This window comes from Colobus angolensis, unplaced genomic scaffold, assembly GCF_000951035.1.
Source record: "Colobus angolensis palliatus isolate OR3802 unplaced genomic scaffold, Cang.pa_1.0 Scaffold129, whole genome shotgun sequence".
Classification (NCBI taxonomy): domain Eukaryota; kingdom Metazoa; phylum Chordata; class Mammalia; order Primates; family Cercopithecidae; genus Colobus; species Colobus angolensis.
Window position 1 is genome coordinate 112456 of NW_012114141.1, and position 9845 is coordinate 122300.

A 9845-nucleotide genomic window follows, 5' to 3' on the forward strand; every position below is an offset into this window, starting at 1 on the left:
TATAGTTACTTAATCCATAAACCTCAGTTTCTGTAAAAAGATGATGACACATATATATTAGATATACTTTTATTTCAGATTCAGAGGGTACATGTGCAGTTTATTTCATGAGCATATAGTGTAATGCTGAGATTTGGAGTACAATTTATCTTGTCACCCAGGTAGTGAGCATAGTACCCAGTAGGTATTTTTTCAGGCCTTGCCCCCACTACCTCCATCCCCCTTCCAGTAGTCCTAAGTGTCTATCATTCCCATGTGTACTCAATGTTAACCTCCCACTTATAAGTGAGAACATGCAGTATTTGGTTTTCTGCTCTTGCATTAATTTGCTTAGGATGATAGCTTCCAACTGCATCCCTGCTGCTGTCAAGAACATGATTTTGTTCTTTTTTATAGCTGCATAATATTCCATGGTGTATAGGTACCACATTTTCTTTATCCAATCCACCATTGATGGACACCTGTGTTGATTCCATGATTTTGCTATTGTAAATAGTGTGGCAATGAGCATACAAGTGCGTGTATTTTTTTGGTATAACAATCCATATTCCTTTTGGTATATAGATCATGGTTCAAATGGTAGCTCTGTTTTAAGCTCTTTGAGAAATGTGATGTTAATTTTGTATAGTATCTTGCAGGTGTTCTCTTGATTTCTTGTGTCTGGATGTCTACCTCTGTAGCAAGATTAGGGAATTTTCTTGAATTATTCCCTCAAATATGTTTTCTAGGTTGTTTGTGTTTTCTCCTCTCTCAGGAGTGCCAATAATTCATAGATGTGCATAATCCCATTACATAATCCCATACTTCTTGAAGACTGTTCTTTTTTTTTTTTGAAACCATTTTTTTTTTTTTTGTGAAGTGGTTGTTAACAAGTCTATATAAGGTTAGGATTCCAATTAAAAGTTTTAAATTGAAAGCCTTCAAGGTTCAGTTGTATGTCATGTAGCGAGGAGTAGCACTGAATTTGGCATAAGACTTAATGACCTTATTTACAGCTTCCAAGAAATCCTTCTCAGTAGCAATTTTTCGCCATGCTCTGATGGCAAACATACCAGCTTCTGTGCAGATGCTTCATTCTCAGCACCAGTGCCATTTGGACACAGTCATGCTAACAATTCAAATCTGATATATCTTTCAATACTCATTGAATGAGCGTGAATCTTAAAGATGTGGGTCTGACCCTCTAGATCGGGCAAGTTAAATTCAATTTCTCTATCTAATCTCCCTGACCTCATCCGTGCTGTATCCAAATTATCAGGTCTGTTAGTGGCCATCAGCACTTTAATATTGCCTCGAGGATCAAAACCATCAAGCTGATTGATCAGTTCCAACATTGTTCTCTGCACTTCATTGCCACCTCTAGCATCAACATCAAACCGAGCCCCTCCAACAGCATCAATTCCATCAAAGAAGATAAGGCAGGCTTTTTTTTTTTGGTCTGGCCATTTCAAAGAGCTCATGAACCTTTTGAGCCCCCTCACTGACATATTTCTGTACAAGCTCAGATCCAATAACTCGAATGAAGCATGCATCAGTCCGATTAGCAACTGTCCGCACACAGAGTGTCTTCATGTACTGGGTGGATTAAAGAGCAGCATGCTCTTGGGAGTCTCAATGCCAAGATTCACAAACCTCTCTGGATGAAGTAATGGGGTTTTGACTACTTCTCGCAATTTGTCAATCTGTTCCTTACAGTCACCAACATCACTGTATGTGACATCAGATTTTTCCTCCACGTGCATCATGATAACTGTTGGGTCAATCTGAGGCTAGAGGCAATGGAACGTGAATTTGATACTTATTTCTGTCCACACCTACTCTTATCCCTTCTTCAATGTCAGTGGGTGCCATCAGATCACTAAAGTCCACCACATACTTGGCAAACTGCTTTACACTGACAGTGTATTTTGGGTCCTCTGAATCAGCATTGATTATCTTTGTACACCTGGCAACCTGTAAAGGCTGTTTACTCTGGAGTGTCTGCTTATCTGCAGCCAAATTCCAGAGTGCTGGTGGGGCCAGGCCAGTGTCAGATTCTTTAATACCAGTGAGCTCATTAATTTTCTTGAGAAGTTGCTGAATGCCATCTTCAACTTGCTTGATCTGCCTAGAGTAAGTGCTCTGACCATAAGTTTTCAGCAAGGCAATATCCGCCTCACCCAGAACTTGGATGGGCTTGTCATCCTTCTCATCTTCTTTGGTCTTCCGCTGATTCTCACCAAGGTAATCTGGCATTTTAGCAGTTCCAAATGCCTCTGCTCCTTACTGATTACACAGCACCTTCCTTGCTTGTGGTGGTGTCTGAAGACTGCTCTTTTTAATTTTTTTTTTTATTTTTGTGTGACTGGATTAGTTCAAAAGAATAGTCTTCAAGCTCTGACAGTCTTTATTCTGCTTGACCTAGACTATTGATAAAGCTTTCAGTTGTATTTTAAAATTCCTTAAGTGATTCCAGAAGCTCCGATTTCTTTTTAAGATGTTTATCTTTTTCTTCATTTCCTGGATTTCTTGAGAAGTTTCTTTGTGTTGATTTTCAACTTTGTCTTGGCTCTTGTTGAGCATCCTTGCTCCATGGTTTGAATTGTTTATTATATCTGAATTTCCATTTTGGTCAAGGATCATTGCTGAACAGCTAATGTGATCCTTTGGTGGTGTCACAATGTTCAGATTTTTCATGGTGCCAGAATTCTTACACTGGTTCCTTCTCATCTGGAGAGTCTGGTGCTACTAATTTTTGTATTTATTTTCATGCTGGTAGGATTTTTTTCTTTCCCTATATATTTTTCCATTTCTCTCCTTCCCTAGAGGATGTGACTGTAGAGTATGTTGGGTAACGTCTTTTGGCTTTGCTTCTATAACCCTATGCACTTTTGTGGGCAGGTTTTACACTGGGCTGTGTGATTCAACTTACAGACCAGTAGATGGTGCTGACAGGTATGAGCCAGTTGCTGCACAAACAGATGGGTATGTACATGGTCTTTGTCTACTGTGAAGTGCTCTCTGTTGTTTTAGGTGATGGAATGGACAGTAGAGTGCTTGGTGCCCTGTGCTTCTTGTTCTGTGGAGGTGGAGAGACACAGCTAGACAGAGTTGGAGCCTTTGACTTGCCCACGAATACCCCTATGGTGAGTGCAGGCACCAGCCCTGTCAAGGGTGGCTGGGAGGAGCTCCTGGTGAAAAGCACTGAGATCTCTGGGGTGGGGCAAGGGGTTGGTGAGGGGTCTGCACGGACTCCTCATCTTTGATAGGTAGGAACATGGTCTATTTTCCTATTATGCCCCTGTTCCAGGGCTGATGACTCCTCATTCAGATACACACTGCAGTCTGTGTCTAGACCAATGTGGCTGAGAGCCTCAGAAAATGCCTCTTTTGTGACTTTCCATTAAAGTGGTTTGGGGCAACTTCATCACTCAGCCTGATACAAATAGCTTTATGGCAGGGCTGTTCTCTGATTTGACAGCACTGCTGCTTTGTGTAAAGGCGGGGGCTATGCCTTTGGGCTTGTGTGAGAAGTGGTTAGGTGCTAGCAGAATTTGAATAAGGTAGGTAGTTCCTCAGTTTTCAGGCCCCTAGATGGTCTGCTGAACAGTATGTATGAGTCCTGAAGGGTCTGGAGCCAGATCAGGCTGGCCCAGGGTTCTGGTGCTGACTGCAATGGAGAGGGGCAGGCTGGTCCCTGGGTCACTGGATGAACTCTCAGGCAGGGGCAGGCAGAATGCTTGGGTGGTAAGAACCCGAGGGGAGAGCATAGGCCTGTGGGGGTAGGGATTTCAGGACTCTGGGCTGGAGCTGAAATGCTCGTGTGGAGGCAGGGTGCTTGTACTGGGTGCCAGAAGGTGGCAAGCAGAGGCAGGGAGTTGTGGGGTGTGCAGTCTGCCCAGTTCTTCATATCTGGGCAGTGGTATCTTTGTTGGAGATGTGTGAAATCATTCAGTCTCTTTGTTTCCACCTCAACCTGAGGGCAACAGGGGTGGGGGTAGAGAGTTTTTCAGTTATATTTCTTGGAGTTCCATCCCACAGGACCCCAGAGCTGCAACTTTCTGCAGTATTCAGGCAGGGGCCGCTGTGCTGGGAGCCTCAGCTGGTGGTCCCCGCCTGGTGAGGAGCAGCAGAGGTGGGGTCTGCAGTTGGTCTGCTCCTCAGTACTGTGGCTGTAGCAGCTATCCTGCGGGCTTGCAAAAGAGCCTGTCTTGCCTGTCTTCCCTTGTTGGCAGCACATTGACAGCTGGTGTCAGACTGCTCCAGAATTCAGTGCTTGTGGGGCTCCATGTGGGCTTCAGAGATGTCTCTGCATGGACTCCAGATGGTTCTTAATGTTGGTCTTGAGGCCTGGATGGGTCAGGGGAGTTCTCCTGTGCCCAGGATTGCAAAGCGCTTGTGGGGACAGTGTGGATCCCCAGTGGCTCTCATCATTCACTTTGTTCTTCTTTGTTCTCTGTGGGTCCCATGCTTCTTTGGTGAATTGCAATGTGATCTCTTAGAATATCCACTTGAAGAGCCAGTGTTTACTCACGTTTGTTTCTTCTCTGTGGGAGCAGCTAGCAGGCATCTTGATATAATATGTGTGTGTGTGTGTGTGTATATATGTATTTATGTGTATATATATGTGTATATGTGTGTGTATATATATATATATGTGTGTATGTATATATGATCTTACTCTGTCACCAGGCTCGAGGGCAAGGGCCTGATCATAGCTTACTTCTATCTCCAACTCCTGTGCTCAAGCAATCCTCCCATCTCAGCCTACTGAGTTGCTGGGAGTACAGGCACGTACCACCATGCCCAGCTAAGTTCATATATATACATATTTCTTTTCACAGATGAGGGTCTTGCTATGTTGCCCAGGCTGGCCTCAAACTCCTGGCCTCAAGTTGTCCTCTTGCCTCAGCCTGCCAAATCATTTTGATTATAGGCATGACCCACTGCACCTGGGTCCTAATGAGTGTGATATGAAGATTAAATGATGTAATGTGTGCATAATTTTTCACCTGAAGTAGGCTATCAATGTTTGTTTTCTTCTTTCGAAATAATTAACAAAATGAGTTTTTAAAACAATAGTCCCAGGAGAATCTGAAACTTTAGGTGCTTCACTTTGATCACCTCCAATGTTCCAGAGGCTTTCCTTGTGTACATGAGATAGTTTGGGGAACTTTCTGTTTTGTGTTATGCCGGTGGTCTTTTGTCCTATGTTATTTTCATGGCTGTCAATTAACAAAGGGTCTATAAACTACAGTAATCTTAGGAAAATCAGGTGCAGAATTGGAGTGGGCTTCTACAAGTTATTGGTATCTGAAACTACTGGTCGTTAAAATGATTCTTGTCACTTGAGGAATGATACAGAACCACCCACCCCATCTCCTTTCACTCAAAGAGGAGTACAAAAGGTATCACCGATAATTAGTGTGTTTTGTTGTTAATGTTCCCAAGTGAAGCCTAGAAATGGAGCCAAAGTTTTCACATCCACGTGGAACATTCTTTTTTGCCTCTAGTCAGGAGATAGCAGGAGGAAGTTTGTGTTTCTGTCTTTTTCTGCAACTATGCTACAATTTGACACTGAAAATACGCAGGCTCGAGGTTTAATTTGAATATGTATGGTATAAAATCACCAGTGTTCACATCCCCTAGCATTTTCCTGACAAATTAATTGCCAATACAATTTTCAGCTGTCAGTATGTGTGGAGCAAGGCAGGGTTGAGGGTTCAGCTTACAGGAGGTAATTATAGGTGCCCTTGACCGGGAAAGAGCACAGATGATGCTAAAGGAGCCAATGTTTTGGGTAAGCAGCACCTGCTCCTTTGCCAGCTCTGTAGACCCATGGATCTGGGAAACACATATAATTTGGAGGATTTAGTGTCTACCTTTGGTACACGTAATTTAATCTCTTAATCATCGTGTGTTCTGTGGCTGCTGTGAGCTCTCTGAAACTGAACTGTGTGTCTCCATTACTTGGTTCTTAGATCTTTGCTCCATTTATTCAATACTTCAAGCCTTCAAAGCATCAGGATAAAGAAGGCGAACAGCAAAACTCTAAAAGGCAGAGAGTAAACAAAGCTATAAAGAGATTCTTCATTTTGGCTAGGTCTAAGGGAAGGAGAACTTGTGTTGATATATCTGAAAGTAAGTGGTCTCCTCTGAAAGAGGTGGAAAAACATTCTGTTGAGATGAAGCACCTGACCTTTTAAGAAATACTCTCTGCTTATTTCTAAGTATTCATTGGAAAACCATTTATCTCAAAGATATACCTTTAGACAAGATGCATTAGTTCATTTTTCAACCTAAGCCTCTCAGGAGTTGTAATCCTCTGGCATCTGAAGATGTTTGCTGTTGGGGTTGTTTTAATTTTTATTTTATTTAATTGTAAAAACAATAATAGAAACCAAGTAGGCAAATGAATAAAAAACTTTAAAACCCCAAACTGGGGTGAGGGAGGATTGGAGGAGTAGGTGGTTGAAGACCAGAACAGATATAAAGCCATGAACATCCTGCTTAAAATTTTTCAAGTTTTAAAAATACTAGCACTTTTATAGATTTGTTTTCATCTCAAAGATATTTTTCAAAATAAAGGGTTATAACATTATTATGTGACAAAGTAAAATAACAGAGAAGTGCACATTTGATTCCATTAAGTCTTATTCTTGAGTTTTTCCTGTGATGTCAGTTGCTTTTAAAAATATTAAAGATCCAGTGAGAATGAGATAATATTTCTGGCACTCTAGTTCCTGAAATAATGTGACTGGAGAGAAGGAAATGAGGGTCTTTGTTGGCCAAGGTTGATATGCAAGGGTTTCATCCTGTCTTCTTCATGAATTTGAATCTTTCACCCAAATATCTCAGCTACAAGGCTCCTGCTATGTTTTCTGGAAGACAAGTCCACTGTCAGAACTCTCACCAAGGTAATCACAGTCAGAAGATGCGAAGGTTGGGTAGGACCATCTACTCCAACTCTTTCATTTTGCAGATGAACTAAGGCCCATAGATGGACAAGGGACTTACCACAGATTGTTCGGCAAGTTAATTTAGAACAACAGCTAGAATCTAGGTTTTCTTTAAAGCAGCAATAAGTAAGTGTTACAGGAACAATCAGTTGCTTCGCATGGATGTGGGCCCTGAATTCCTAATTTGGAAATCGGTTGTGCTCTACAAAATTCACAGATTCATGACGCTATTTGATACTAATGTCATGGTGTTGACAGTCAGGTAGACCTTGGAAAGAAGAGAAAAAGAGAATAAACATTTATTGAGCATCTACTATTGCAAGAAACTTCCACTTTACTATTGCATGTGATTTTCACATCTCCCTGATGCAGTGGATATAATTTCTATTTTTAAATGAGAAAATCAAGGCTCAGAGAAGTTGAGCAATTTGACAAAAATCTTGTAGATGGTAATGTAAAATTTTAACCCAGAAATATGATTCATAGCCCATCTAAAGTCTTTCCATTCACTCGCCATTTCTTGCTTCACCCCATTAAAGCATTATTTTTGTTACTCTTTCTAATACTAGGCAAACTACAAATCAGGGTCTGGATCATTAGCTTTATCATTGAATGCAGGCATTTATGGTTCATTTACCAAGTACTTAGTTTTGTAGTGGGTATGTGGAAATGCCAAAGGTTAATGAGACCTTTGTGTAACCGAGAAGGGTTTTCTAGGTGTAAAGGCATCAGATAAGTGTGGCCTTCTATTGCAACTAGCAGGAAATTCATTTTCCCAGGGTGTGCAAAGCCCTATGTCCTTGATACTCAAAGTGAGCTCTACGAATGAGCATTGTCAGCATCACCTGGTAGCTTTTTAGAAATGTAGAGTCTCAGCATCCCACCCCCATTAGATTCTGCAGTTTAACGAGATCCCCAGGTGATTTTTATTCACAATCAGGTTTGAGAAGCACAGCCCACAACCTCTCTGACCTTATTGCCCAGGTATAGTAGCTTTCTTTTTGCCCCTAAATATGCTTACCTGGCTTCTGCCTTTTGGCCTTGGCATTTGCTATTCCAATTGTCTGACTGCTCTGTCTTCTAATTTTTTCATGGCTCTATTTTGTCCTTCAGATTTCTGCTCAAGCAATATTGTCTCAGAATGTCTGAGTGCTGACTTCCAGGGAACTGCATTATCTTGTTTTATTTTCTCATAGTATTTATTCCATGAAATTATATCTTTTTTTGTTTACATGTTTATTATCTCTTTCCTCACTAGACTGTTAAACTCCATTAATGCAGGAATGATTTGCCTGTGTATTCATTGTTTTATTCCCAGGACCTGGAACACTGCCTGGGCCAAGTTAGGCATTCAATAAGTATTTTATGAATCAATAAGTGAATGAACAATGGACAATATTTCACTGCTATTGAAATTTCAACATGTTGATACTAAAAGCTAAGATTATTTGCTTTATCTAACCATCCACCAATCAATGTCACAACAACAATTTTGTGTATTTGCTGGTTGAAGTTCTTTGATGCTGCAATTCATGAATCAAGGAAAGGAAAGCTGTGGGAGAAACAAAACTCTCTTCTTAAACTTTTGTCAATTTCATAAAAATATTGATTTTGTTAGGGTGGCATTTGGGGATTTCTGACATATCTGTATAGGGAAGTTTTTCTCTTAATATCTTTTCAGCAATTTCCCTTGAAAAATGCAGATGTATAGATTTAGCACATGCAAAAGTACTACGGAAACCTTCCCTTTTGATTCACAGGCACATACAGTCAAGTGGTTTGTTTCTTGGGTAAAAACACCAGTTTGGAGAGAGTTCATGCATACTTCACGAGCTGACTCTGCAATAATACACTACAGACCTTCCTGGAATGAATAGCAATGGTAACTCTCTGAATGCTGATGAGACATCCTGGGAAGAACTCTTACGTCTACTATTTACAAGAGCCTTATAAAAAAGAAAAAAAGAAAAATGATTTCACACTTAATATATGTCAGGTGACTTAGAAAAGAAGATCTCATTTTAATTATAACAACTTTGTGAGATAATGTGATCCCATTTTACAGAGCTACAAATGACGATTCAGAAATTGAGACTTGTTCAAAGGCATCTTTCTAGTAAGTGGTAGAACTGAAATTCAAGTTCATATTCTTTCCATCATGTTGCTGTCCCATTCTCTGTGAAACTCCATCCTCCACCAACCTCCCACTGTATTTTGCAGTTGCCTTTATATGGCAACTTGTGTGTGTGTGTGTGTGTGTGTGAGCCAAATTTCCTTCTGATTTCAGAAGAGCACCCTAGAGACTAATAGCCTCATAAAGAATTTATGAGAAAAACAGAAGTGATAGTGCAAAATCTTCAGTACTGCATGGGCAGGAGATGCTTAGCTCTGAGGTGAGGAAATCCAGAGATGAACGTTTTGTTTACCTCATAGGATTGTGGCATTGTTAGCCACTCAATTCAACCAGGTTATAATATATTAAGAATTTGAAACATCAGCCATTGTGTTTTCACATCTCGAGTGTATATTATTTTGTTAGCCAGGTAATGACAGTCATTGTCAAGTGGAAGATCTAATCAGACTGAATATTCATTCATGCCTTTTCTTTGTCAATGGAGAAGAAAAATTTTCAAGGACAATCTGATATTCTCTCAGATGACTGAACCTTTCTTTCCATCTACCTGAAGGCGAGGAAAGGAGGAGGGAGGGAGGCTTGGACAGCACACCCTCCCCAATTAGATTCCTGCCCTAAGCCTCTTATACAGATGTTCTGGGGACCTTTGTTTCCTGAGGGGCCCATTTTGCATTTTTTTCCGCTGGAAATGGAATCTCTAACTCTATCTCAGTACCTATGCCAAAGACCAAGACAAGATTTCCAGATGAATCCAAGAGGCTGCCTGGGTTCCC

The 9845-nt window shown here is 40.9% G+C and overlaps 1 pseudogene; it reads right to left on the reverse strand.

Annotated features, from left to right (window-relative positions):
• Positions 1 to 927: 927 nt before the first annotated feature.
• LOC105505737 lies at positions 928 to 2298 on the reverse strand (annotated as a pseudogene).
• Positions 2299 to 9845: the final 7547 nt, after the last annotated feature.